General features: G+C 33.4%; 1 protein-coding gene across 1 annotated transcript in view; it reads left to right on the top strand.

Annotated features, from left to right (window-relative positions):
* The window catches only part of LOC129799439 (26S proteasome non-ATPase regulatory subunit 1), a 104,743-nt gene that overhangs the window by 54,353 nt on the left and 36,060 nt on the right, over window positions 1-14,330 (top strand).

The raw sequence follows: 14,330 nt of genomic DNA, 5'->3' as shown, positions 1-14,330 counted from the left end.
GGTGTGAAAGGCTGCTGTAAGGTCAATGAACGCGATACCAGTAATATTACCTTCCTCAAAACCATCTTCAATATATTGAGTCAGGTTTAACACTTGGTTTGAGCAGGGCTTTCCTAGGCGATATCCAGCTTGTTCATTGTTCAACTTTCCTTCTACAGCAGTTATCCTATTTAACAGCATTCTCTCAAAGACTTTATATAGATGACAGAGAAGTGAAATTGGTCGGTAACTTTTCGGGTCGTTGATATCTTTTCCGGGTTTAGGGATCGCCTCTACATGAGCTTTTCGTCAAGCTTTCGGTATCTTACGATGTTTCAGGCAGTGTTTAAACAGTCTAAAGTAAAGAGCCACTCGATAGTACGAGGTCCAAAACTTTTAATCTGTTCAGCGTGCAATCTGTCACAGCTTTCCGATTTCCTGTTCTTCATCGATCCGATAGCCGAAGCAAGCTCATCTACACAGAAGAGTGCAGAAAAGTATTCAACCTCTGTTGTAGGATCTCTATCCAGTTTCAGCTTCATAGAACGGAAGCTTACTTTACCATTCATAAGCAACGATTTGGTTACAAGTCACTTGAGGGAGATTTTTGTCGGAAGTGGGGTCGTTGTTGAGGTGTCGTATCAATCTCCAAGCTCGGTGGCTGTTTTTCGACAGATCGAAACTCTCAACAGTCGACACCCACTGTTCCCGTCTAATTTCAGCGACAGCGTCGGTCAATACAGAAGCAACTTCTAAGTGGCGTCACTGAAAGGATCAGCTTCAAAAGATTTGCTGTATTCCGACATAATATTGGATATCTCAGAGGGCAATCCTGGGATGTACTGAGTACGACGTCCCCTTGGAATATGCCTCCGTGACACCTTCTTGACTGCTTCCACAAACCGATCGTAGTGCTCAGGTGTTGGTTCGATGTCCCCTAAGCTGAGATCAACTCCGTCGCGAACTTACTCCAGTTGGCCTTAGAGAAATTAAACATTCGGCGAAGAGGCACTTCCCTAGACTTGATGGCAGCTGACAATTGGCACAGGATGGGTCTGTGTTGCGAATGGGGAATGGGTGGCAAAACGTTTTTGCGGCAAGAAGAAGCAAGTTTTTGGTCAACAAAGATAAGGTCAATGTTGTAACCCCTTTGCCATCTTGCACTGTTGACCAATGCTGGTAATTTAGCATCGTGTATTAGTGCTAGCCCCTTGCTTTCACCCAACTCTTCCAAAACGTTTCCATCGTCGTTGTTTTTGCCATACCCCCAAAGAATATTGTGACAATTAAAGTCCCCGAGAACAAAATGGTAGTGGAACTCCCAAAGTTGCTTGGTTTCTCAAACTGAAAACTTGTCAAAGGAGGCTTGTAAACTGACGTTATGGAGAACTTTCCAAAGTTCACAGTTAAGATCTCAAAGCCGTTGCAGTCTGTGAGGGCCACCGTCTTAACGTCAATGTCCGATCTCGCGAAAATTGCGCCACCATACTTCTCATGGGGTCTCTCTGCGATCATGTTCATTCCGTTAATCTTTGATCGTCTTTTAGTAGGGCCTTTGAGAAGGCAAATGACATCACATTTACACATAACACATAATTCACAAAGAATTTCTTCTTTGATCGTCGATAAACCCTCAACATTGATTGAAATGATGTTGAGGAGTGGTCCTAAAAAGGACCTTTTTGTGCTGAGTATGGTCACAACTGCAAGAATTGCAGGTTTTCACTTGTTTTGTGTTTGAGGTTTTGTGTGCAAAATGTAGACACTGAATTTTTTTCTAGCCTCGTGGTGGAAGGATTAGTCAGTCCCCGGGGGCTGTCCAGGAGCACCGATTTAGTTCCGAAAAAAAGTCCTAAATACGAGTGGATGTTCCTTCCTTGTTCCCAACAGTAAATGATGCGAAAGTACTTTTGGTGTATAACATCCAAGTCGCGAGATCGAGCACATCGAAATGTCTGGGACGTTTTTGCCACCCTTTTTGTTAGAGAGGATTCCAAAGAGTAGAAACGGTTTCAGTCTGATCGGACAACCTGAATTTTTATAACGACTAATCCCCAAGGCTGGTGAGAGTTCTGTATATATGCATGACAAACAATTTTTCAATGAAAGCTCAACCACCATACATTCCACAGTTCCCTTTTGATTTGTGCTTAATGAAACTCTGTTAGTAATGTTCTAAAATAATAATGGATTTAGGAATTTGATTATGGAGGAGTTGGTGAGGAAATCATTTCATATTTAGTTGTGTTTGTAGATGTATACAAATTTTCTTCGGTTTTGTAATTTTTTTTACACACACGTATGTACACATTCAACGTATACGCTCTATATACATTGATTTTTATAAGTTTATATAGATTTAAAATTCGCATTGATGATAAGTATATGCTAAAAGTTCTTATGACTTATGACATATACATGCGATAGATAAATGCATAAATTTTCACATAATATTTTTAGTGAAACTATAAATTTTTTTAATGAAGAGATGAAAAAAACATTTTTTTATACCTTATGTGTCCGTTTTCATGTTAAAGTTATTGAGATACCAAAGGTCAAATAAATATATATGAGAATGTATAGAAGATTCTGTAATTGGGGAAAATATTTTTTTTACTATTTCAATTTAAATATAACACTATGCAACACGATTTTTGGCACACGGATCTCATATGGTACGTTTGGTAGAGTCGAGTCCCCTGATCAAGAATCTGTTCTTGGTTTTACTCCTATACGTCACAATTTTCTTTAATTAATTTTTTTCGTTTTTGCTGTTTTGTCTCATATTATCAATTATTCCTCCGGTTCTAGTGTACAGAACTTAATAAATGGACATCCGTTGGAAAGATAAGTAGTTGTGCTTCAACTTGAAAATGATGTGATATATTTTCAAAATTTCCTTGGGGGTGGAAAAACAAAATCAAACTAAAATTTCTCAAAAATGACCTAAGAAAGTAACTTTTGAAAAATCATATAAACTAAACTAAACTAAATATTAATGTACTCTCTTTAGCATATAATAGACTTCAATTAAGACTACATATTTGCCATAGAAGACATTCAGCTCTGATACCCCTAAATGCCTTATTTTTTTGATTTTTGTCAGAAAATTTTCCAGAGGAAATGTTCCTGTTTTGACCAGATTGTTACCAGGTGGGGGAAGGAGAGGTGGGACGTCTTTGAAATGTATGGATGAAATGTCCGCTAGGATGGTCTCTAAACATATTCAAAAATGAAAAGCATCGATGGTTTAGTTCTTCAGATATTCCTAAAAGAGTGGTTTCTGGAGGGGAAGGATAGACGTTGGGATGAAATTGAAGTGACATTTAGATTCCTTGGATCAACTTTGGGGGGGGGGGTACTCAGAACATTCCAAATCGATATCATCATCAGTTTGATGAGCAAAAAAGTTTTTTGGCAAAAATTTCCAAGATTTCATATGTTTTGAAAATGACAAAAATTAAAAAATAAGGCATTTAGAGGTATCAGAGCTGAATGTCTTCTATGGAAAAAATGTAGTCCTAAGTGGAGTCTATTGTGTGCTGAAGAGAGAACATTAATATTTAGTTTAGTTTAGTTTAGTTTATATGATTTTTCAAAAGTTGCTTTCTTAGGTCATTTTTGAGAAATTTTAGTTTGATTTTGTTTTTCCGCCCCAAGGAATTTTTGAAAATAAATCACATCATTTTCAAGTTGAAGCACAACTACTTACCTTTTCAACGGATGCCCATTTATTAAGTTCTGTACACTAGAACCGGAGGAATAATTGATAATATGAGACAAAACAGCAAAAACAAAAAAAATTAATTAAAGAAAATTGTGACATATAGGAGAAAAACCAAGAACAGATTCTTGATCAGGGGACTCGACTCTACCAAACGTACCATGTGAGATCCGTGTGCCAAAAAAAGTTGTCAATTTGTTACATAGTATAATGTATAAAAATATCTTTCATGTTGCCTAATCTGTTTCCTATATAAGGTACATCCTCACTCGACCAGTGGGTCAATTTTTGAATGTTTGATGGTCAATTTCGTCAATTTCTATGAATTTTTCATTGGTTCGTATCATTCTTGGAATAATTGACCAATTAATGTTAGATCATACGCAAAATATTATAGCAAATATAAATAAATTGAAAGAAATTGATATAAATAAATTGGTCGAGCGAGGGCACTTTACCTTATTATGCTATTATCCAGATGCAATGTAAACTACATTTACCACCAATCCACCAAACAATAATACTTAGCTATCACAAGCTGCATGATAATTGTTTTTAGTTTTTGGGTAATTCTAGAACAAAATAATTAATTATATACTTCAAATTGAACGGTCAACTATTTTTTTGACGCTGTTTATTAAAGTATCGGTTTCCCTGGAGTTCAATTTGCTCCAATTTACTCATTCTTTGAAATTACGTCCTTGATTTCGTAGGATTTTTTATTTAAATTGAGAATTGTAATGAAGAAAAATTTTTCTTATCTGTTGCACTCATGTTTTCATTATATTTGTTGTAATTAAATGATACTTTCACTAAATCTCATAATTTTAGTGAGTTTTTAGTGAGTAAAAAAAGGATTTAATCAGTTTTCAATTCAGTATTTATATGAGATTTCAACTGAGTTACCAATTTAGTAAAATCGTTATATGTTTTGACAAAGGTTATTTGAATATTTTTAAAAATTTTTGAGTTTTATTAAGTCAAATTATATTTTTTTGCTAACCAAAAATATATTACCTTTACCGGGATTCAGAGTGAACTGTTAAAGTAAAAAAAATACTTATTTTTAGACACTTCAAGTTTTATTTCAAAATCAATATCCGTTTTATCGCATGTATTTATTGTTTGCTATATAGCTGAGTGTGTTGTGAAACAAATTATGTCGTAAGTAATATTGGTTATATTACTGTTTCATATTGTATGAAAACATCACATATATGTATAAAACACTAAGCTGTTTTATTCAATTTTTGCTTGGTTGACATAAGAATTTGATAAATTAAATTTAAATCTGATTATAATGTGCTAAAATTGTATTCGCGGAATGGTGTGAACTTTTAAATAAAATTGTTTAATTTATTGGAGTTTATTTAATTCAAGTATCTTTTTACTTAATTTGATTATCATAATAGATTGAATATCTAACGAAGTTAGGCAGCTTTTAAATTAAAAGTTTAAACTTTGTAAATAAGTATAAATAACTTTAGTAACTTTAGTAATGATACACATTAGGAACAGCTAAACATATTTTAGTATTTGAAACTAATTTTGAGTTTAATTAGTTATTTTTCATGAAAATGAAAAATCCAGTAACAGACATTTTGCTAATGTTTTTATGTTGAATTCTCATTTATACATGTTGTGGAATTTTGGCGGTGGACCTAATTGCTGAAGTATTTAAAATGCAATCAATCTAACTTTATATTTAACTGAGATTATCCATATTTAATAATTTCACTCTTTTATATACAATCGTATTAAATATTTATCACAGAGTGTAATGCCTATGTACTTTATACTGCGTAGAGGGTAATACAGATAGACTAAAAATGGATATAGGAGGAATGTTTTTGGTCACTTTTATATACTTTTATATTACACATTCGGGACGAGCAGCAGATTAAAATAAAAAAGTTCTTCGTTATGTCGACAAATTTTGCACATTAAATCCGATCAGCGGAGTATATATCTGTATGATTTATTTCCTCCCACAGTATTATTGTTTACAGTTTCTGTTTCACAAATATTGAACACTGTAATTCTCTCTATTCACTTCCACTCTGATGGATTGAAACATAATTTATGAAGATATTGGTGAGATTATCCTTAATAAAAATCCATCTTGATTTTCTTATGAAATGTGAGATCCATATAAAATGTGATTAAACATGTACATATTCATTATATAATGTAAATACACAAATCATCTATTTATATTTACTTGAATGAGTATATAACAGTTTTCCAAATACAAATCGAATCAAGGGAATGTGTAATCCTAACTGATTTTTCCATAACGTTTTTAAAACTGTATCGCAAGTAACAGTTCGTAATAGACTGAACAGCTCTATTGTTGTGCGGGATGCATAGACTCACTGACGGTCAAAATATCGCATGCGCATTTGAGTCTTTCCCATACACAGAACACAGGACCTTCGTATCTACACCTACCTACATTACAATATTGGGGAAATTTCTGTCATGTGTATTTTGGACTTAATGTGAAATGTTGGTTATATATAATGTATATAGATACGCAAAACACATGGATTTTTCCCTTTTCTTCTTTGACTTATATGATGGTATATTTTGTATCTAGTGTTATCGCTATTAATATATTTTGCTATCAACTAAACAGAAATGAACGTTTTGTTTTTGGGAAGATATAGTAATTATAATAACATTGTTGTTAACAAAAGTTAGATTTTTTTTTTTAAATCCTTGTGTATTCTTGTATATATATATATATATATATATATATATATATATATATATATTCGCGTCTAAATTTAATGGATTAGGGTCAAATACTTTTCATTTTTCTTTGTTATTAATTTCAATGAATACTTTTGTATAAAGGAAAAATAACTTGTGCTTATTGTGCATAAAAATCAAATGACACTTTCAGTGTTATGTATGTAATGAATTTCATGTACTGTTTTACTTATATATTATTCAGCGCTAACAAAAATAAATTTGTATGCGGTGTACGCGTCTCAAAGGATTTGTAGTGATCTCGCTCAGAGATTATTTTTTATGTTTTCAGTCGTGATTCTTTGTCAAGATTGCACAGATTTTGTAAATGACTCGTTGTAAATGAGCGTTACTGATCTAAATTTTCCAATTTAATAAACGATTTCCAACGATTTTTGAAATCAGTAAACATATGTATATTAAAGAAATTGGCAAAATTTAAAAGAAAGTTTTATATAATAACATCCGATATTATAAGTATTTTAACTGACGAGGTAATTTTACAAAATTCTTATGTATTTAGCTTTAAACGGGTTAGAACCAGTATATTAAGATAATGCATCAGAAATATGATTGAGAATTTTGCAAAGTGGATTTTGATTACTAAGAAACTTCTTTTGTTACGAAAAAGAAGAATGTTTCAACATTTTAATTGAAAATGAATTTAATACTATGATTAGGTTGACTGATAAGAATCACAGTTCCTATAAATTTATTTGGGCTTTATAGTAAAGTGTGGAATACATAATTCCATGTAACAAGTGAATTTTCTAGTTTGTGAGTCCGCTCTTTGAATCCTGAAGCTTACTGGATTATTCATTTTCTACATGACATCAAACTCATTGGGATTATATCACAAAATTGGTTTGTGATTTTTTCAAAAAATATTTTACTTCAAATGAATCTGACAGTTATTAAATATGAATATATAAATAATTACAGTTTTTTTTAATGAATATTTATGCAAATTTATTGTGTTTTGAATTTGTTTTAATGTCAAATTTTATAGTCTTTTTGGTAGGGCAGAGTTCTTGTCTGTTGATCACATTTTCATGGAACATAAGACGTTGGTAATATCTTGAGTTATAAAAAATTCTAATTTATTAGATTATTCTCTAAAATTCTTTTTTTTTATTTTGGTTAACTTTGAAATTTCTGATTTCTAAAATTTCTTTAATTTGTGGTATCATAAAAAATCTTTTATAATGTTTTGAGATTTTGTGCTAAAGAGTTCACTCCAATTTCAAAAACAATGTTTAATTTGAAAATACTAGAATGGGGGTTAGTTTATTTTAGATACTGCTTACATAAAAAAGTTTTACAGAAATTATAAAGACGGGTGAGCAAATTATTGTTAAAACTAGTGATAACCCTAGATCAGCTTATTGTAGGTGAGATTCTTAACGTGAGCTAACGCGGAATGCATGCAAATTCGATTTAGAGCTGAAGTTCGGAGACGCCATATCTTGAATCAAATTCGTGAAATTATACAAATTTTGTATTTAAACCAAAATACCAAGGATTTGGATGGACTGACAGAAAAGTGATATATGGGTGAAATGTAGACCAGAATGTTCTCTATAATTTTGCCGTAGAACTTGATCTCATCGATTACTCAGAAGCGAGATAATCGAGGTTGTTTGTTTCTGAACTCGTTTTTTCGACCAGAGCGCCCCAAGTGTTCATTTGATGAACTTCAACTATACCAAAGAATTGTTGTATTTAGTGTGACTTTCCATTTAAAACCCTATTTTAAGTGGCTTGGTCAGGTAGAAGCAGTCAAATTGGCATCTGAGTGGTTTCAAAGCGTTATTATGGGAAAAATCAATTTTTTCACACCTTAAAGGGTTAGTCGTAGATGTGACCAGCACATTACATAACTGTGTAGTGTTTTTTTTAAGTCCTACATATTACACGGATGAGACAATAAAATAAAAAGTCGGATATACGTCGAAAAAGAAACTAATGTGAGAATTTTGCGAGCTTTTTTGTTCAATATCAATTTTGTTTACCTACACAAAATTCTTAATCCAACCTCTACTCCGGAGAAGATTGGGTAATTTGAGTGTCACTTGCTCTGAACTGATTACTATTATTAATCGTGTCGGAATACTTGTTACAATGTAATCATGTTATATTGCTGCTGTTGTATCCCGTGTTGGAAGAATCCGCTAAGTCCATGTGTAGACCGCACAGGAGCGCCTTCCCCGTGATGTGGATGCTTCTTCCATGCTCCCGGAGTTTTTTGGGCAGAGGCGGTGCATTTTTATTACGTTATATCACAGTGAAAATGTCTTTTTCTAAACATTCAGATCTTTGCACCGGGCGGGACTCGAACTCACAACTGTGAGAGTCGAGTCAGAGATCTCATCTGCCCAAAAACCAACGGTCTTGCCTATTGCGCCACTGAGACCCCCTCTGAATTGATTGACGATACTCTATAGATAATAAAATTTGTGTGCATACTACGAGTTAACTACACTCAGAAAAATAATCGAGTAAAACTTACTCGAATCGATGTTGAATTGACTCTTTTTCGTTGTGATTTTCGATTAACTATATTTTAGAGTTGATTTTACTTCTATTTAGGTGTAATATTCGGAAGAGTTGTTTTAACTTTTTTTTCCTAAAATTTACATGACAAAAGAGTGTAAATAACTCTAAGATTGAAAATAACTCGTGTTAAGAGTTAAAAAAAAAAATCTTTTTTGGAGTTAAAATAACTCTTTCAAATCCGGAAATGGATAGATTTTGCAATTTTATGTTTTTTTTTATTTTATCATTTTTTTTATTAATATATTCTTTATCTCAAGATCCCTATATTTCGAGCGAAATATCACGTATGATGCCCGCACATGTCATAATGAAACACTGTTAGGCATATTTCTAGTTGATGTTCCATATGAACTTTGTCACACGAAAATATTCTTGACTGAAGTATATTCTTAAAACGAAAACACTTAAGCATATACTTCAGTCGAGATGAAATTTTACATCGAAAAAGAGTAATAATTACATCGATATCCGATGAATTAATTCAACTCGCACGAAGAGCTGTTTCAACTCTATTTACCAAAATTTACAACGAAAAAGAGTAACAATTACATCGATATTCGTAGTGTTAATTCAACTCTGCCATAGAGTTGTTTTAACTTTTTAGGTTTTTTCTTAGTGTAGCAAATAAGCGAGCTTTTCTTAAATTTTTGAATCTATGATACAGTTATTTTCATAAAGTTGAGGATAGATAGGGTTTAGGACTAATTTAACATACATAGACCGTATGCTAAATTCAATATTACTCTGTTCGCTGAAATATTGTGTATAAGTGTGGTATTAATTAGGTGAAATTCGTAACAATCTCCTAGCAAGTTTGTTAGTTATCCTAACAAAATCTTATTTCCACCGATCGCGTACAAACTTTACCAAAATACTGATCAGGATATATTATTATTATTATTATTATTATTATTATTATTATTATTATTATTATTATTATTATTATTATTATTATTATTATTATCATCATTATTATTATTATTATTATTATATATGAAAGGCTAAAGGATTTTCCCGTCAGTCGAGACGTCCGTCCGGTATTTGGAGCTTGATAACTCCTAAACTGAGAAAGATATCGACTTACTGTTTTCGGCAAAAGTTTTATTATATCGGATGAAATTTGCAACCTGGTGCATTGACTCCCAAGCCCTCACCTTTCCTTCCATCATTTTGAAGACACCCTTTTATTGTTTACTCAATAACTCCAGCCCGTGTGGCTTCGATCGCGGTCAAATCTTGGTATGTTATAGCTGGGCCTTACGCTCTCTATTAAACAATACTAGAGCTAGAATGAGTTAAACATTTTTCTTAAAATGACTCTAGCTCCGGTTCTAATTGTTAAAATTTGTTCAATGAGAAAATTTTAGATTGATCTCATGAAATTCCATATCTCTTTTTAAAATTGAAAGTCCGTAAAACCAACGTAAGGGGCGCTATTATTAAGAACAAAATTTACTAATGTTCAAAATTAATTTATTTCGCCCGTATGGCACCGATTTGGCTGAAATTATAGTATATAGCTGACTTTCATATTGTGGAGCTAGGCTCCACTTTGCCCTCCGTGGAGGTGGGCTTAGGGCTTGCTCTCACTCGCTCGCAACCCCACCTCGCTTGTTCCCGGAACTAATATGACTGCATGGACAGTAATAGAATTCCTTTCTCTCACTTCTTGGGAGAGAGTGTCTTCTTCTTTCACTGTCTAAAGATCGACTGCCTAAGGGTGAGCGAGGATCAAACCGAGCAAGCGGCGCTAGCCGGTGATGATAACATCACAAAAGAGAAAAATGCCACAAGCGGGTGATTTTAAGCTTTAGGTGGCGGGGGAGCTACCACAATATTTATCAGAAAAAAAACTTAATTCGATCGGACATCCCTTACCCGATCAAAGTTGAAAAATTGGCTGGCCTGCAATTTTAGTTATAATAAACATTTTTAGGTAAATTTTTGTTGGTGTGTTTTTCCCGATAAACACTTTTAGATGATATTTTAAAACTTCACCGTTAATTTCTATTACACATAACCTGAATTATCTCGACACTCTCTCAACCGATTACTTCGACATAATTGTAGAATATCTACATTTTATATGTATATTTCGTCCATATATTCGCCCATAGAGGGCGAGAGGTGTATAAATTCATAGATACTATAGGAATGCTTGTCTATTGAAGAAATGGTCGTTATACGCCAAGTAGTTTTGAAATAAAAATTACTGTTCAGTGCTACGCCATTTTCGGTAGTACCCCAGTCTCCCCTATACTATGACATTTGTTCGACTTTGTCGGTTTAATGTAAAAAAAAATATTTTTTTGCCATACTGACACTGAGAGTATACAGGTACTGATATGACTTCTTTTACACAACTATGTTATTTAAAATAGGGTTTAAAAGAAAGTGTAGGGAACATTTACCTAATTGTGAAATGAGGAATAAGATTGGACTATGCTCTTCCGGGACTCCGGCTTACGACTCTGGGTTACCTAATTCAAGAATGAAGAATCGTTAGTGGGGGTGAATCTGCGGGACTCCGGGAAAGAGACTCTCAAGTTACCTGTTGAAGGCGAAAACGGTTATCGGGTTTGAAGGACAAAAATGTAGGGAACATTTACCTAATTGTGAAATGAGGAATAAGATTAGATTATGCTCTTCCGGGACTCCGGCTTACGACTCTGGGTTACCTAATTCAAGAATGAAGAATCGTTAGTGGGGGTGAATCTGCGGGACTCCGGGAAAGAGACTCTCAAGTTACCTGTTGAAGGCGAAAACGGTTATCGGGTTTGAAGGACAAAAATTTTTGATAATTCACTAGATTTATTAATTAAAAGGCTTTAACAAATTTGACACGTGGCTTTCACTCGAGCTGTCGGAAGGGAAGAGAGTGAAAAGAAGATGGCTGCCAAGATGGCCCAAAATTCATGATGTGAAGTTGGCATCAGTTCGGAAGTTTGAATTCCTTGTCAGTTGGAGTCTGGGCTCCAACAGAAAGATTACCAAAAATTCAACAATTTACTGAGATAGTTGAAGTTCGTCACATGGACACAAGGGGCGTTGTGATCAAAAAACGATTAAAAACCACCAATAAATGAAATTATGCAAACTATCTCGGCTCCAGATCAACCGGCAGATGAAGTTCTGGGTCAAAATTATAGAGGTCATTTTGGTCTATATTTCACCCATAAATCAGCCTTCTGTCAACTCATCCAAATCCTTTATATTTTGGTTTACATCATTCAAAGACAATGTTTACATACAAAATTTCCATGTGTTTCAGGAATTTGATTTTCCAACTTCAGCTCTAAATCTAATTTGCATGCAATCGGAGTTTATTCACATTAATTATTTCACCTACAATAAACTGATCTAAGATTAAATTTACGTAGGATATTATTGCCATTTAGTTTTATAATCACATATTTTTATTCGGAATTGCATAATATTTTATTGAAAAAAACTTATGTAATGGCATTTACTCGCTAGTGAAATATATGTCCATATTGAAACAAATTGCCTACGCTTGAGTAGGAGAAATTGTCAAATATTGACGTAAATTTCTCTAATGTGTAGAGGCCATATATGTGGAGCTCAGAGGCAAAATTGAACATATCATATGCTTTAGCCATAGGATATGTTCAATTTTGCCTTTAAGCTCCACATATAAGTAACCAATTATATTTTACATGTGCTTATTTAAATGCTTGAATTGTTTACTATTGTTTATTTATTCACAATTTATTAACTTGTTCGAATACCTCTTGATTATGCGATAAGGTTGATTTTTGTTATTCTTTTCAAATTCTGGTTGAAACACTGCTTATTTGCAATGATCGCCATTAACAGTTTTTTCTTCTGCTCACATTTTTTCAGTGTGATAAGATTGTGTTCATTATTTAAAAATAATATTGCCTAGGTATATAGGTACACGTAAAATTAAACGTAAAAGAAATTAGAAAACAATTTCCAATTGGGAAAATTCTAATTTCATCTGTTTCGTACATATTGTGTTTTGGGGTTTTGTACTAAGGTGATCTATTTTGTAATTTTATCTGTTACATTTTATGTAAGTTATTCTATTTTGTAATTTACCAATTTCTTCTGGTTGCTTGGAATGTATACAAAGCTCATGTGAAAAGAAGTTGTAATTTTAAGTTCTTTCAAATAAGGGATAATTAGGTATATACTTTTAGTGAAAGCTTTTTGAAATATCGAAAGCTCAAAATTGGTTGTTGTATCGGACTGAATTATAATATTGGCATCGTAAGAGGTATTTTAATATTAAGAGAATATGCAGTGACATTTCAAGAAAATCGAAATTAAAATTAACTCAAGAAAACCTCAATTCTGGGCGTTGAATCTTTAAATTGGTCTCTAAAAACTGATCCGAATTCTTTGATGAAGATATTAGGTGAGATTCTTAACAATCTCACCTACTAAAATTCTAACAAAATTTCATGTCCTCCGATCGCGCTCAAACTTGGCCAAAATGTGTTTCGCCACTTCCTGATCACGAATATATGGGGGGCTGAGTTACGTTCCCGGCCGGCCGGCCGACCGCTCTTTGGAGCTTAATAGCTCCTAAACTAAAAGAGATATCGACTTGCGGTTTTCGGCAAAGGTTATATATCGTATGAAAATTGCAACTTGGTGCATTGACTCCCCACCCCTCCTTCCGCCATTTTGAATACCCCCCTTTTTTGTTTTTTTAATGGCCCCGCCCCTATGACATCGATCGGGCTCAAATTTTAGTATGTTATAGCTGGGCCTTAGGGCTTTCGATCAATACCAAACTTAAGGTCCCCCGACCCCCCAGACCCTAGCTATAAGGGTCCAAAAATCAATTCTTAAAATGGTCATAACTCCGGTTCTAACTATCAGAATTTAAAATGTGAGGGCGTTTTGGAAAACTCTCGTGAAATGCCACTTCCCCTTCTAACATCACAAGTTCATAAAACCACCGCTAGGGGCGCTATTTTTAAAAAGAAGATTTTTCAATTTTCTAAGTTAAATAACTCAGAAATTCCTTTATGCATCGGGCTGAAATTTTAGTATGTTGTAGCCCTCGATTATACCTACCAAACAAAAAAAATACTTAAGTCGATCCATAACCCCTGACCCGAGCTATAAGGGGTCAAAGTTCGAATATTGACCGGCCTCAAATAGTCCCTCTGAATTTGGGGCAGTTTTAAACTAAAGTTTTTTCCTATTTTTAAATTAAACCGAGTCGTATTGTAGTGTAATTTAGATTTACAATCGATTCGTGGAGCTAAATTGTATCATGGTAAGTTAGAAATAGGAGAAGAAAAACCATATTTTAAAGGCA

This window comes from Phlebotomus papatasi, chromosome 1 (genome assembly GCF_024763615.1).
Source record: "Phlebotomus papatasi isolate M1 chromosome 1, Ppap_2.1, whole genome shotgun sequence".
Classification (NCBI taxonomy): domain Eukaryota; kingdom Metazoa; phylum Arthropoda; class Insecta; order Diptera; family Psychodidae; genus Phlebotomus; species Phlebotomus papatasi.
This window is presented reverse-complemented; position numbering and strand designations above follow the sequence as displayed.